Here is a 16,623-nt window from a genome sequence, read left to right on the forward strand (position 1 = left end):
CAATTTTCATTAATAGAATGATATTATCCACCGGTGTAGACACTAATATAGTTATCAGTCTAAGCTGTGAATGGGGAATTAATATCCACTAATTATTATGTTTAAATATTCTCATTTTAGTCTAACTGTGGCTATATTATTCTAATTAATTCCCTCTGTTTAGTTACAGTAAAGCATAGCCACATTGTAGTAATTTGTTCCCTCATTTGAATTATGAATTAGTATGATATTCAAATATTACTTAAAATTATTATTTAAAAAAATATTGTTCAACTTGTCTGTCTTAATATTAATATGTTTGTCCTTGTGTGTCATATGTGGAGCACCATATTTTGTTCTATATTTGGATCTATTTTAGATAACCCAGGCACATAAACACAAAACAAACTCTGACTGGTCAGTTTACATGTCATTCAGACTCAGCCTCTTCCTGTCCAAGTAGGTGGACAAACCAAGCTGTCATGGACCAAATCTCAACTTTTGATCAAGCCACTATACTTGTCTTGCTGTGGTGTACTTTTTCCACACTTATAATATTTGAATAAATATATGGTTTGCTCATGTGTTTTAATGGTGATACAGTATGATTGTGTTTAGAGATGTCCGACCCTCAAATGTCACAGGCCTCCTATATATAATCTAAATGTTATAAAGTCTGAAAGAGTCATTGCATTTACTATTAATAAACATTTTCAAATAAACACCTATTAGTGAAATCAATTTCTCTTTCAGCTTCTGTTTTGCCATTCGACATTTTTTGATTGGTCAATTTAGGTTCTGCCAGTGGCTGTCACTATTATTTATGCTTAATTCAACTGTTAAACAAGTGAAGGGTGAATAAATTATGACAATTTATATTTTAGGGTGAACTATCCCTTGTTCACCCTAAAATATAAATTGTCATTATTTATTCCCCCTTCATTTGTTTATCTATTTGAGTTTCTTTCTTCTGTTGAGCACAAAAGAAGATATTTCGAAAAATGTTAGTAGCTGATACCCATTGACTTCCAACGTCATTGATTTTTTACATAATATGGAAATGGATGGGTAACAGCAACCAGCATTTTTATAAATATCTTCTTTTGTGTTACCCAGAAGAAAGAAACCCATAAAGGTTTTAACAGAGTTCACACTTAGCTGATGATTGATAATATGGCGTGTTTGGCATGCTGTCTCGGGAGAGAGCCCTGAGCTCAGAATATCCTCGAGCCTGTGGCTCCCTCCCATTTGAAGGGTTAGAGGGGAGTTTGAGCTTGTGTAGGTCTCGAGAACTCCCCTGCTTGTGAATGTGTTAGCTGAGAGATATAGCTGGCAAAGAGTTTGTCTTATGATGCCACTTGGATTAGCCAATTTATTTATGATGTATGTCTTTGGATGGTGGGAAGAAACCAGGGAATGCAGGAAAATTCATGCAAGCACGGGGAGAAAATGCATACTCCGAGTCCGTATAGAAATGCCAATTGGCCCAGTAAGAGCTCAAACTAGTGGCATTCTTGCTGTGAGGCAACAGTGCTAACCTGCGCCGCTGATGTAGCTCTATCGGAAAAAAGCGGAGGAGTATGGGTGGAAGGTGGGATTCTTCAAGAGGAAGATAACTGATGTGGAAAACTCTGGTTATTTATAGCAAGTTAGTATTCATCTGATTGGCACAATATGTGAAGCTGATGCAGGACCAGCCGTGATCAATCATAAGCATGTGCTCCTATCGAAATTAGTTTATAAAAAAAAAAAAAAAAACACTTAAAATTACACGGGGTGAGTAAATGATTTTTGAGTGAACTATCCTTAGAACAGCCTGAAACATTGGTTAGCTGTCAACAGTTCCACCCTTGCAAGATGATATTGTTTTCACATTCATTTTCAGAGCAAACTTCAAAGTGCGATTTTAAAGGAAACTGTCAGGGGGCTGACGAGGTGACGCTTAGACTGATAAAAAAGAAGACTGATAAACAATGACCTCATTACGGTGAGCTGTTGTGTTTTTTTTCAGACTGTGAGCAAGCTTGGCTTGGCATTATGTGTTTGATGAAATAGTTAATGTTAGCATTTGACAGCCTTTAATGGTCTTGGAGTTCAAATGTGTTTCAGGCTAAATTCTGTATTCAATAAAAAAAAACTAGGTAGAAGGCAAAATAAAAAATGGCAGTCTTTACCAATCAAAAAACAATTAATTAGCGATTCAGTGACGGTTTAACATTATTGTGTGAATTGTGTGCTTTACTACTGTAAACTAAAACACTGATTCAGTTCAAAACAGTTACTAAAACCAAAACACTCTAATTTATAGGAGTATGCTTACAAGAAACCCATTCCTCTTGTAATTTCACATGAAATTAAGTGCAATATCTTATAAACTGTAAATCCAAACACCAATTATTATTTTTACCACGATATATATTTTTTTATCATTTGAAACATGTTTGTAATATAAAGTAAACAATGCAGTAATTGTCAGGCAAAACATACAGTATATAAAGTGTGCAGACATTTTACGTTTTACATTCTATAGTGAATTGTCCACAAACTGCTTGTTTCTTTAATTTAAAATGAATATATTTTGGCATAATGTTGATTATAATGTTGTTTTTATAAGCATTAACAATGACTTTTGACCAAAAATGGATTTCTTGGTTTCTAATGAACCTTTAGTGAGTTTCAGTCCTTCCTAACATGAAGAACATTTTCAGAATTTAAAGATCCCTTTTCCACTCTAAAGAACATTGAAGTTTATGTGGATGTTAAAGGGTCTTCACCGGGGCTTGACATTAACACCCGCCAAATGTGGATAGATTTTATTTGTGGTGTGTTAGACAGCTGCTCTCACTAAGTTGAAAATAATTTTAAAATAGCTAGTGCTGGCTCGTTACCAAATATTTGAATGTTAGTTTATGACTGTTTTTCAATGTGTGCAAATGTGATCTTAGAATCGAGAAGCAGCATGAATGACAAAAAGAAGTGTTTGCACGAGCAAAAAAAAAAAAACAGGTGAATAACGAATGAGAAAATCATGCGCACGTGATACATAGGCAATCCTCACAGTATGCGTTAAATACACGTTACGCGTTTAATTTTCACGGGTACTTTATGTGTTAAGTTCATGTTTATTAGGTGTAATGTATATATTTGACTCATCTGCCCTTCAACTGCTTCATCTGCTTGTGTCGTGCGCACAGCTGATGTGATACACGCGAGTGTTTTAAAAGCTTGCACTCTCTCGTTTCCTTGCATGAAGCAACTGTGCCTGGAAATGGAACGGGTCGATTGTTTTGCCTTCGAAAGAGACTGGAAAAAATGCTATGCTCATACACGCACAGTCTTGCTACTTTCGAGAGCTCGAGATTCTTTATAAGCAGCAGTAGTTGCCACTTTCACTTTAACCTTTTTTTTTAAAGACTATTAATGGGCCTAACATTAATCGTGTGCACACAATCTTCCTTTTATTATCGCACACGTAATGTTTTTTTACTGGCTTTCTTTTGCTTACAGTTATTTTTGTTAATGGTTTAATTATCACCCTTTGCAGTAACATTGCTTTAATAATAGCTCGATTAACTCTCCATTTATGTGTAGTAACTGGTGATCTGGGACCTTTAGCCTGTACAGACTACTGTGCATAGTTTCAGATACATTATTTTTATTTTGTTGAATAAAACGTGTATGTAGACAGCTGTATTTTCCTTGTTTTAACACACCATTTAAAATTTGTGGCAAGGAAATAATTAGTTTGGTGTTACCAGAGAAATAAAAAAGGTAAATCCTTAGTGTAAAGCCCAGAAAAGTCATGTGAAATAAAACTAACTGCAATGTGACACTATGAAACCACAACCCATTTGCCATTGAGCAAGGTCATACACAACTCAAAAAAAAGTTAAAAAAAAGGATGAGGCACGTGGACAACACCAAATTTAAATCAAGTAATTTTGGCATGCCAAAGTAAAATTTATGCATTTAAAATCTATTTTCCCAACAATAAAACTGTGGCTTGTGAAAATGGCAAGTGGCTAGTAATATTAGAAAACTACTAGCCACAGTGGATGCTGATCAAACAAAAGTTAATGTCAAGCTCTGATCTTCACTGTGACCTGAAACTTTTTTTTATTTTTTAGATTGTTAGCTGCTTTTTATTCATAAGGGCTCTTTCCTATGCCCTAATTCAATCAAGGGGACTCAGGGATATGTTTTTGGTCACCTACAAGCTTTATCTCTTCCAAAGCTTTTTCTCTAGAAGGAAAATCCTTCAAAGTGATAAGGGCATATAGGATCGAGCACTTTAACATGACTCTGCATCAAATGAAATCAAGGGAGCAGAAATTGTCCAGAGGTAATCTTTAATTCCAAAAGAAGTGGGCATTTTGGGTACTTATATTTGGAACGACCCTTCAGTATGAAGCCATTATGTCCTCATTCTAAAAACACTCTCCTGGATGAACATTTATTTTACTTGGGACTGCAGTTATAGCAAGAATTTTCCAGAACACAGTTTTTTATATGTTCCTTTGTTTATTTACTTCCACCCGTACATTCAGTTACCCTTATACAGACACAGACCAAAATCTGATTTGTCTGATTTGTATCATGTAATTTAAGTATGTCTTTATAAAATAGTATATATTTTTTCAGAAAATTTGGTATTAATAAAAAATAAAAAGCATAAGAAATATATTTCATTACACAATGTAGGGGTCACAACAACGGTCATTTTTTGAGATCATCGACACAGGTTTTGTCTTTGATCTGTCCATTGTAGCTGTGCTGTAATCATGTCCTGTGTTTCTGCTGATCATCATGCTGTAGCCGTGAGCTGTAGTGCCGTCCTGCTGCTACAGTTTACACAGCGTGACCTAAGTGAGAGCTGCCATATGTCCATGATTCATACCACACACAGCCTGACACACAATGCTGCAAGAAGAAAAATCTGTGTCCTATTAACTGTTGCTAGCACAAATCTCTTTATATTACCCTCAGTGATAGGAAAACGTTTACCCGGTCACTTCAAATTTGCTGTTATCGGTGAATGAGCACTCTTAAAAATAAAGATTCCAACAGTGGTGCTAGAACAATCCTTTTTGGTTATACTGAAAATCTTTTTGTGAAATGTTCTTCAAAGGACTATGTGTTTCATAGTGTAGAGGCAAAAAATTGTGGGATGGTTCCCAATGTCATAAGAGGTTAATATTAGGTTAGATTTAGGTTGTGATGACCAAACATCTAAGGACAACGTTATTTTGATGTTTAATGATGATAACAAATGACATTGATATTTGGTGGATTTTAGGTTGTGTTGGGAAGTAACCAAAGTCCAATATCGACCAACATTCAACTAATAAAATATTAACATCAAACACCGACATTTATTCAACAGGTATAGCAAATCAAAATCCAATGTCAGATAGAAAGTGACGTCTATACGATGTTGGACACTGGCAATCGACACTAACGTTGGGTTCTGATGTCAATCCATTTGTCATTGCCACCCAAAACGCAGCATCCCCCCTATGTTGACATCAATCTGACATCATAATGGCTTCCTGTGCCTACTGGGTTCTTTTAATGTTAAACGTTCTTCATGGAGCCATGAATGAAAGAACCTTTATTTCTATGAGTTTATGTGTGGTTATTTAATAATCTTAAAAAAAACAGCCTTTTGGTATATGCCTTTGCTCAATTACATCTGTAGATGCACAAAAAATGAGCATTGAGTTAATCTTTGTTCGGACATTTTGTTGTTATTTTCCATTTGACATTTCTATAATGAGAAATGAAAATGTCTAGTATCAAACTGATCTTGAAAATCATGTGGGATTACCACTATGGTTTAGAGGATAAGTCACAAACTCGATTCCTGGAGGGCCGCAGCCCTGCAGAGTTTTGCTCCAACCCTAATCCAACACAGCGGATCCATATAATCAAGGTGTTCATGGCTACTAGAGACGGGTGTGAGTTGGAGGTGGTCGGAGCTAAAATCTGCAGAGCTGTGGCCCCCCAGGAATTGAGTTTGAGACCACTGGTTTAGAGACTGATAATGACCTCAATAAGGTAAGCTGTTGTGCTTCTTTAGACAGTTTGCACTGTTTGCAGCACATTTCTACATTTCCATTGTGAGAATTTTGTATTTGTGTTGTCAAACTGATGATGATCTTATGTGCATTTTGAAGATGTGCATAAAAACGATTGATGGAAACGCCAAGATGCACATCAGTTTTGAAAATGTGCATAAAAAATGTATTTGCATAACTGGGTGGGATAAACATTTTATTTGATAAGAAAGAATGCACATAAACTTTCATTTGGCCCACCATCCCATCTGAGAAGAAATACAATTTCAATTTCAAAGGTTTCAGCAAATGCCTTCAACAGAGATCATTTGTAATTTAATGTAACCTTTTGTTTAATTGTTTGTTTGTTGATGAGCTACAAAAAAAGTCAACAGAAATTAAATGTTTCAATTAAATGTCATCAATCAGATTTTTAAAAAGTTAAAAACTGTCACGTAAAGATAGAGGACAATACACAAGACATCAACAAGCAAATCAAGGCAAAAGCAGGTTCAGCCTGACTGGTGTATTTGGCATTGAACACCACTGTGTTATAATAAACGTTTGTTTATGTTTTTATTGTAAGAAGTTCATTATAAAATGTAAAAATGCTTATAATTATTAATATGATTAAAGTTTGGTTCTATTTATTTTTCAACATTAATAAATTAGGAAATTACTATGGCAGCTTTAATGTTATAGCTTGGTATATTTACCTTCGGTCCACCCCCTCAATCAAATATGATTTTTAGCCCTTTATAAAAAAAAGTTTGGGCACCCCTGGTCAAGAGCGTCTGTGCTCCGCATCTGGTGTCTTAAAAGACCACCACACATTTATTGCATATCAGCATTGCCTTCTGAGGCACAAGACATTTATTAAATGAAGAAAAGATTCACACAGCTTCTCCTACCAGATTAAATTCCTTTTTTATTTTTGATATTTGGTGCCAGTTATTCAGAAAGCAATGATTTTGTTCTCTTTGACTCGTTGAATGAAAACACTGCTTTATTTACATGTCTTTTATGCGATATTCCAGTTGTGCACATAATTTAATTTGCATTCTTGGATGGAAACAAAGCTAATGTTTAGCATTTTTCTATTTACATGTTTCTTTCTTAATGTGCAGTGCATTTGAGCTCTCTCAGCCACCGTACAGATCTCCTCTTCCGACAATCCTATGTAGGTAAAGCATATATTTTTAAGTTTTTCAGTTAATGAGATTTTTTTCCTGGTATGTGAAGAGTGGCTGAAAAAAGTCAGTCATAAATCTTAAATACTGTATCATTTTCTTGTTGTTTCGGGGGGAATGTCAATGACAAGCTTGCTGTGCAGTAGATTGTCATAAGAACTAGACTGACAGAAGATGGAAGCAAACCACAGAACTGACCTCAAACTGACAAGGGAGAGAAGTTGGAAAGGAATTGCAACCTCACTGCATGTACCAGGTAAGTTTTATTTCCACCATAGTTTGACACATTGTCTGCACTGGATGTGACAAGTGGCCACTGCAAATCCTTTGTCCTTTTGTGTCAGAGCCATAAATAGAACATGGAGCCGGTTTACTGCTGGACATTTGTCACTCACGTCGGATCACATCCAGTGTGGGCAGAATCGCTGTTAATTATGGCTGCAATTGTCTTTAGTTGCTTTGTGTGTAGACAGTGTTTGTTTGTGTCATGAGAGAGGAAGAGCCAGAATGCATATTAAAACCTTTTGTCTGAAAATGTTGGTAACAAGTCATTCCAGTAGAAGAAATAAAGATCCCTCAGTACAAACTTCAAAAGCCATAGACAAAAGCCAAAAGGCATTGAACAAGCATTATTTAGGGGAAAATGCATTACTGTGTAATGCTGAATTTTCCACACATCCAGCTTATGTTAAACTATGTAAAGTACAAGCTTACACCATGTCAGAAATGTTAAATCTGTATTTTTTCATCATGTCTGTGGTCTCATATTTGGGAAAAAAAACTAAATAAATAAGCTTTAAACTAACTTTCAGTGTGGGCTAGCCTTAGGCAGAAACAAACTTTCCATCAGCAATTCTTGAATCTAGCTTGTAATGTTTACTCAGATAGAAATATATATATATATATATATATATATATATATATATATATATATATATATATATATATATATATATATATATATATATATATATATATATATATATATATATACTGTATATATCCATACTCTTGCAGCTTATGCTTGGCTAGTTCTCAGAAACAATAGCCTGAGAACACAGAGGTACTTGCTTGAGGTAAATTATCCATCATGGTTTTTGTGCTACAGACTCTGAATGGTTATACAGAGATAGTCTGTATCACAAAAAGCCATGATGGATAATTCACCTCAAGCTAAGTACTGTGGCTGTACAGTTCTAAAGCTATCTTGAGCAGTGAAAGAACTGAAGAGGGCTGTGAGGAATAACGCCTCAAAGAGCTCTGTTTTTTTGGTATTTATTTTTTATGAGACTGGTGAATGGTGGACGTGATCGGGAATTTGGAAAGTACACTTTTTGCCCCGTGGCCTTGGTTTTAGTTTCATTGCAGATTTGATTTAGTAGTTTGAGCCAACTCTTTTCGGTATCACTTTATTTTGATGGCCCATTGGAGTATTAGTAGACTGTCTGCTTAATATCTGTTGATACTGCTCCTTCAACAGACATTTAACTGACTTTAAGAAACTTTGCAAGTACATGTCAACTTACAATAACCCTAACCCCAACAGTCTACTTAAAATCAAATGTTTAATAATTAGTTGGCATGTAGATGCAATATAACTTAAATTCAAGAAAAGGACCATCAAAATAAAGCGTGAACCTCTTTTCATTCGGGTTCCATGGGAAATCTATTTTGAGATTGCAACAAATTTAGTGGCTGGGACGCACACACCCAGCTGATGGTCCCTATCGTTGGCGTCATGACCAGGTGCTTAAGGCAATTGCTGAGAGCTTAGCCTCCGCCATCAGTACCAACAAGTATCATCATGCACCAAAGAAGGCAGTCCACTTCATGAAAGCCGGAGAGAAACCCCGGGCCCATTCACAATAATCAACAGGCCTCCTTCACGAAGCCTCGGACTCGCAACTGCTGGTCGACCTGGAAAAACAGCTGGGATTCCCTCATCACATTGCAACAACAAGTCTCCGCCAGATATGATAGTTACCTCAGAAGTTTTGAAACAGCTAATCATTCGGGAACTTATGGTGCCTTGGGAAGAGTGTATTGAAGAAGCCAATTAGAGGAAGCATGCTACAGTAAGTACCAGGAACTGGTGGAGGTGTGCAGGGAGAGAGGCTGGAGAACTTTCTATGAGTCCATAGAAGTTGATTGTAGAGCATAGGTCTCAAACTCAATTCCTGAAGGGCCGCAGCTTTGCACAGTTTTACTCCAACCCCAATCAAACACAGCTGATCCAACTGATTAAGGTATTCAAGACTACTAGAGACAATTAAGCAGGTGTGAATTGGAGGTGGTTGGAGCTAAACTGTGCAGAGCTGTGGCCCTCCAGGAATTGAGCTTGGGACCATTGTTGTAGAGGCTTTGCGGGGCGTTTACATTTCAAAATTGAAGGTTGCTTGGGCAATACAGGGGTGGCAAAGAAAATGGACATTCGATCCACAAGCGAAGCCGCAGAGAAGGCCACAAGGTGGCTTTGGATTGAAAGGGCTGATCCATGGACTGCTACTGGAACGCAAGTTGGGACTTGATCAATCCCATCTGGGTCGCCTGGGTGAGAGTGTATGATGTTGAGAAACTCGAAACACCTAATGATCCCAGGATAGATCACTGAGGATGTGTCCCAGTGCATACATGAGATGTTTCTTTAACGAGATTTTTTTTTTATGTCAAGTGTAGAAATATAAGTAAAAGAAATAATGGAGAAAATATGGTACATGTTTTTTTTTTTTTTTTTGCATGTGTGTGGTCAGAACTTTTGTCAAAATGTCCGTCTTGGCAAGTGCATCAGTATTTTGGATATAGACATTGGGTCTCAGAGAGACAGCAGATAAATTTAGGAATAATTAATCTAGTGAAAACTATGTTGTTTAGTGTAGCCCACTACCTTGACCGTCAGTAAATACGTTCAATATACTTACATCCTCATTTTTATGTATCTGCTTGTCTGTCACACATCTGCTTTTTGGACAGTTTGGCACCGTCTTGGGAATGAATATGTAGGTGTAGGTTAGTCTATGCCAAAGTCACCTTAGGGCAAGTCATTTCACTCGGCAGCCATCTTGGAAACACAGTATGCTCGGGCATTTCGTCTGAATGAGGAAACATCAAATTCTCCAAAACAGCTTGCCAATGTTTACAAACCGGTAATTATGAAAAAAAATAGTTTAGAATGGAAAAAAGTGTAATGGTCAATATGGCAAATGAAGCCTATTAGTACAGGAGCATTGCATGTCATTCCCTCGCTGTTAAGGCTGTCATTGGACAAACATGGTAATTCATCTACAGTGATTGATGCTTGGCTCTTGTGCTTGAAGGCGGGCTTTATTCACCATAAAGCGATTGATGATTGGCTCCTGTACTAGTAGGCGGGGCTTTGTGCACCATATTGATTGTTACACTTTTCCCCTTTCAAAAAGAAACGAGTGACATGTCTTGTGTATTCTATAGTCTTTCTCTATGCTCTATTCATTTGGTTTCTGTTTTGTCAGCTCTGCGTATTTGACTGTTTGGCGTCATCTTGTGGGTGAATAATAAGCAAGTTAATGTATATTCCATCAGTTTTTTAAGTTTCTGTCAGATTTGCGCCTATTTAAAGAATAAATTAACTATTATGGCTCAGAACAATGTTTTGTGTTAAATGTTTAAGTTTGTGGCAAGTAGCTATGTCATAATTAAAATAAAATACATCCAACATGGTTGTTTTTGCAGAATAAAACCCTTCGGTCTTGTACAACAGCCCCCCGCCTTGTGTTGGCTTTATTCTCCAATAACAACCTCCTGGAAGTTTTTTATCTGACCAAGTACTTCAGACAGTGGTGTAATAAATTCATTGCGAGGTAATAAAAATGGCTCGACAGAATCCGCAAACGGGTTGATTGGAAGAAGTCAATAAAGTGTTAACATGCAAGCTCTGTTGAGAGTCTCAAGGTGCTGTGCTTTACCCCCCTCTGAGAGTACACATCACAGCATGGATTCTGTCATCCAAAGACATGGATTTTTCTTCCACTGCTACACAGATGACATGCAGTTATTCATCTGGTTCTGTCTGGACGACCCGCAGTGAATGGGTCTCTGCTTACCTGGCAGACGCCTCCGCCTGAGTGAAGAAACACACCCTTCAACTCACCCGAGCGGAGACAGAGCCTGTCATCCTCTCAGCCAGACCAGTGATTCAACATCACACAAAAGAGACATAAAGGTCACACATTGGGTGAAAAACTCTGCTTGCTCATCAACCCTTACTTATAAAGGTATATTTAAAATAAACAAAACAAAAAAAAAGCATACATCTCATGGCAGTTTTAGACTACTTAAAATATATTCAAATGACATGAAAGTGAATTAAAACTCAAAATATAAATCAAAAGACTAACTTACATGTATGCATAAACTGAATGAAAAATTATAAACTGAGGAAAATGTGATTGTATTCATTCATTTTCTTGTCAGTTTAGTCCCTTTATTAATCCGGGGTCACCACAGCGGAATGAACCGTCAACTCATCCAGCAGCGGATGCCCTTACATCTCTGGGTAACATCCACACACACATCCACTCATACACTACGGACAATTTAGCCCAATTCACCTGTACCGCATGTCTTTGGACTGTGAGGGAAACCGGAGCACCCGGAGGAAACCCACGGGAACGCAGGGAGAACATGCGAACTCCACACAGAAACGAAAACTGAGCCAAGGCTCGAACCAGCGACCTTCTTGCTGTGAGGCGACAGCACTACCTATTGCGCCACTGCTTCGCCCTATTGTATTAATCTGTATAAGGAAAACTAAATGTTGGAATTCAGTGTTATTCAGAGTGATTTTGCACAAGATTAACAAGGAGATATAAATGAGACGTTATCATTGTGCTATGTAGAAATTTACAGAGATTTCTGTTAGGTTCTGAGTAGGTAGATGTTGATATTGAAGAGTAGAGCCTGTGGTTAAAATGATGAAGGACTTGGGGAAAACTGTAAATATGCAAAAAAAATAAAATAATAATAAAAATAAAAAACTTGTTCCCAACCTTAATTATACAATCTTATAGTTCACCACTTTCTACCTCGAGCAATAAATATTCATTACAGCTTTTAACTTTACCATCTTGGTATGGTACCACTCATATATAATTACTTATAATTGATGATTCAACCACGTTGATCATGGAAGATCACCAGCAAAATAACTTAAGGGAGGGATTTACTTAAGACAAATGACGTAATATTCCTGGTTTGACTTTTCTCAAGAACATAATTCAAGTTTTTTTCTCACCACATTACCCAAATTTTTATTTATTTATTTTTTTGCTTGTGCTTGTTTTGTTCTATAAACCTTGATTGTTATATTTTCATAAAACAGGACTAAATATCATAGGTCATTTTTCTTCTCAAGAAAGTGTATCTTGATTCAAGAATGATTAAATAATTGTATATACAAGACAAATATTACATATATTAGTGAAAATGCAATTTTTTTGCAGTGTACTCTTTGGTGATGTCCTATTTTGCGTAAAGTTATACATGGAAAAGAGGCACACTGTTCTTTTTTTCAGTGCAATTTTTGTTGATGCAAATGTGCATTATTGTTAATTTGTCATACTTTAATGACTTGAATTAACATGGTTTTGAAATAACATACATGTTTTATGGAACAAATAAATGACCTTGTGTCATGATTAACTTAGAGTCGTGAGTAAAACTTACTTGAGAAATGTCTAGTAACGTAAACGAGCAGATATGTAAACTGAACTGTTTTATTTGCGTTATCTGTATTAAGCCTACCTTAGACCTTTAAGTCAGCTGAATTTGTTATACTGAGTTTACTGTACTTGATTTTTAGGCAGTCTTTACAAATAAAAAAGTTAACTAAGCTATAGTAGCTTAACTCAGAAATTGTGTATTAATTTATTTGAAAATTCCGAGGTAATTAGTTTCCACAGGTTTTCAAAGTAAACTCAACTCATTATGTTTTACAGTGTATCTATTTATGATACAATGTAGCTTTTCCAGTAGCAAGCTACTTTTTTTCTGCAAATGTTTACTTAAAATTAAAGTTTACATGTTTTCATAACAGACTTTTTTTGTGGGAAAAAGTAGCGTCAATGTAACTAACAATTTTTTGGAAGTGTCGCTAGCTACTTTTTGTAGTGTAAGTTTTGAATGTAGCTTAGCAAATTTTCCCAATGAGTAACCTAGCTTGCAAAGCTAAAGTTGCAGACTACTAGCTTTCATCATAACACTGAAAAAATCCAAGATGTCCAAAAAAAGATTGTCCTGCTGTGATGGCAGGCTTGGGCCACAAGAGGTCTCCCTGGGACAAAAAAAGTGCCATGAAGCTTGTTTTTTTAAGCAAAAGAGACCGAAGTGAACACCAGTCCATTCTTTGTACTTAATTTAAAGAGATAGTTTACCCAAAAATGAAAATTCTGTCATAATTTTCTCACCCTTCACTTGTTCAGCCTAACAACCTATTTGAGTTTCTTTTTTCTTTTCTTCTTTTGAACACAAAAGAAGACAATTAGAAAAACAATGCTGGTTACTGGGACCTATAAATCGATAGTTGAGTTCAGTCAAACGAACATGTACAATTTTAAAAAGGAGGCATGGCACCCAACCCCACCCATAAACCCAAACATCATTGGGGGATGAGCAAAACGTACAAAATTGTTCGAATGAGATTGAACAAATTATTTTAGGTGGTTCATTACTCTGTGGCGACCCCAGATTAATAAAGGGACTAAGCCAAATAAAAATATATATGAATGAAATGACATTTCAATTGTCAACCAAACATATCTGATAATCAAATAAACGTAATATAAAAAACATACAACAGAAGCCACAAATCTAATAACTTTAAGAAAAAAATCACAGGACACTGAGTTTTGTGCATGCGTTCATTTCTTTTATGTATCCAATAGGGAATCTGTATGTCCAGAGTGTGTCATTATGTTGTATATACACACAGATTGCTGATTTTCAAATAGATGTTTTTTGGCCTTATTCTAGATATTATTTATTCAGATGAAACATACATCTCAATTTCAAAAAATCAACACTTATTAACTGGTTTTATGGTCCACGGTCACATTTTTCCAATACCACATGAATATTAATAATTGAAGCATGCATGCTCAATCCACAATGCAAACTTTTGCAGTGTACTGTAGAATTGCAACTGACAGTTCTACTCTTCACAAAATAAATTAAAATAATCAAAACAGCACCTGAAACAGATACAGTGCATCCGGAAAGTATTCCTAGCGCTTCACTTTTTACACATTTTTATTATGTTGCAGCATTTTTCCACAATGGATTTCATTTATTTCCTCAAAATTCCACTCCCATCCTTTGGAATTTCTCAAAAGGAATCTGAAGAACTCTCAGACCATAAGAAAACCAGGCACCGCACGTCACCAGGCTAATACCAACCCTACAGAGAGGCATGGTTGTGGCAGCATCATGCTGTGGGTATGTTTTTCAGCCGCAGGAGTGGCCCAGCCAGAGCTCAGACCGAAATCCTATTGAACATCAGATCTGAAAATGGCTGTACACTGTTGCTTCCCATGCAACCTGATATAACTTGAGAGGTACTGCAAAGAGGAATGGCCAAAAATTCCCAAAGACAGGTGTGCCAAGCTTGTGGCATCATATTCAAAAAAACTTGAGGCTGTAATTGCTGCCAACGGTGCATCAACAAAGTATTGAGTAAAGGCTGTGAATACTTTTGATTTTTTAGGCTTTTTATTTGAAATAAATTTGCAACAATTTCAAAAACTATTTTTTCACATTGTCATTATGTTGAATTGTGTGTGGAATTTTGAGGAAATAAATGTATTTAATCCATTTTGGAATAAAACTGTAACATAGAAAAATGTGGAAAAAGTGAAGTGCTATGAATACTTTCCAGATGCACTGTATCAGCATCTGAATTTTTCATATCAAGAATTCATTTTCTGGGATTGAATAAAAGTCAGCTTGCCATAGATATGTGTGTTATAGATTAAAATGGAGCATGGAATGTGCCGTTATCAGTGATAAAGGATCTGTAGAAACCTCTTTTCTGGTCCACTGGCAAGCTGTCATGACATTTTATCTGTTTGCATTGGATCAAGAGAGTGCGAGAGAGATATGCTGTTATTGCAGATAATATAGTTGAATAAAAGGCCACTTTAGTGTACTCAGTATATTTTTATTATTATATGTGCTAACAGGGGCGAGGCAGTGGTGCAGTAGGTAGTGCTGTCGCCTCACAGCAAGAAGGTCGCTGGTTCGAACCTCGGCTCAGTTGGCATTTCTGTGTGAAGTTTGCATGTTCTCCCTGCCTTTGCGTGGGTTTCCTCCAGGTGCTCCGGTTTCCCCCACAGTCCAAAGACTAGTAGGCTAAATTGTCCGTAGTGTATGAGTGTGTGTGTGTGGATGTTTCCCAGAAATGGGTTGCGGCTGGAAGGGCATCCGCTGCGTAAAAACCTTCTGGATAATTTGGTGGTTCATTCCGATGTGATGACCCCGGATTAATAAAGGGACTAAGCCAACAAAAAAATGAATGAATGAATATGTGCTAACACATGTAAATTCTAAAGTTTAAACTTTAAAAATGTTAGTTTTACATCATGTTCTAATAATGTACACTTTTTGTAATGCATTCACTGGCAAGTAATTGCTTAATATTTCAAATAAGTGCATTATTTTGGAATATTATATTTTAAACATCATTATAAATGTATTTGGTTAAGTATTTATTAATTACTGTTGTTTTAGTTAATATCATATGCATTTGCATTTCATTACATTCTGCAGTAACCATAATTAACTATATAACCAGTATTTAAAGTAAATTATATTGCAAAATTATCTGAGATTGAATTCTTCTGCTTCTCTCAAGCGAATTTCTTCTGGTTAAATCACAACTCCTGAGCCAGTAACTCCAGTCTTGCTCTGTTCTGTAGATTTTAGCCTCTACAGAACTAAAGGTTATAAGTAAGTTTTAATTGTAAAAAAAAAAAAAACTTGTCTGAGTCATAAAGATAAAAATGTCTTGTGTCTCTCCTACAGTTAAATCAGATCAGCTCACACCAAGAAGTCAGCAATATGATGTTCTGTCCTTCCTGCCATCAATCTGAGGTCAGTAAGTTTGAAATCAAATTTTATAATTTTATTCTGATGGTTTATGTCTTATATGTCTTTATGTCTTAAGTTATGTAAGCATTTACTAATTACTATTGTTTACTAAGCATTATTGTATCATCACATTCTGTAGTAACTATAATTAACCTTTCAACCATATATAAAGTAAATTATATTGCTAAATTATATCTAATGTAACCACCAGGTACAGTCTCATCATACTTTTCCCAAATGTTTATTACACAATACATTTCTTTTCTGAAGTTACAACAAAC

General features: G+C 36.0%; 1 long non-coding RNA gene across 1 annotated transcript; it reads left to right on the top strand.

Annotated features, from left to right (window-relative positions):
- Positions 1-1,864: 1,864 nt before the first annotated feature.
- Positions 1,865-7,990, top strand: LOC147837106 (uncharacterized). The gene is made up of 4 exons (XR_015478514.1): positions 1,865-1,966; positions 7,163-7,219; positions 7,357-7,481; positions 7,570-7,990. It is a non-coding gene; the product is annotated as an uncharacterized LOC147837106 (long non-coding RNA).
- Positions 7,991-16,623: the final 8,633 nt, after the last annotated feature.

Source organism: Danio rerio, chromosome 2 (genome assembly GCF_052040795.2).
Source record: "Danio rerio strain M-AB ecotype USA chromosome 2, GRCz13ab, whole genome shotgun sequence".
Taxonomy (NCBI): Eukaryota; Metazoa; Chordata; class Actinopteri; order Cypriniformes; family Danionidae; genus Danio; species Danio rerio.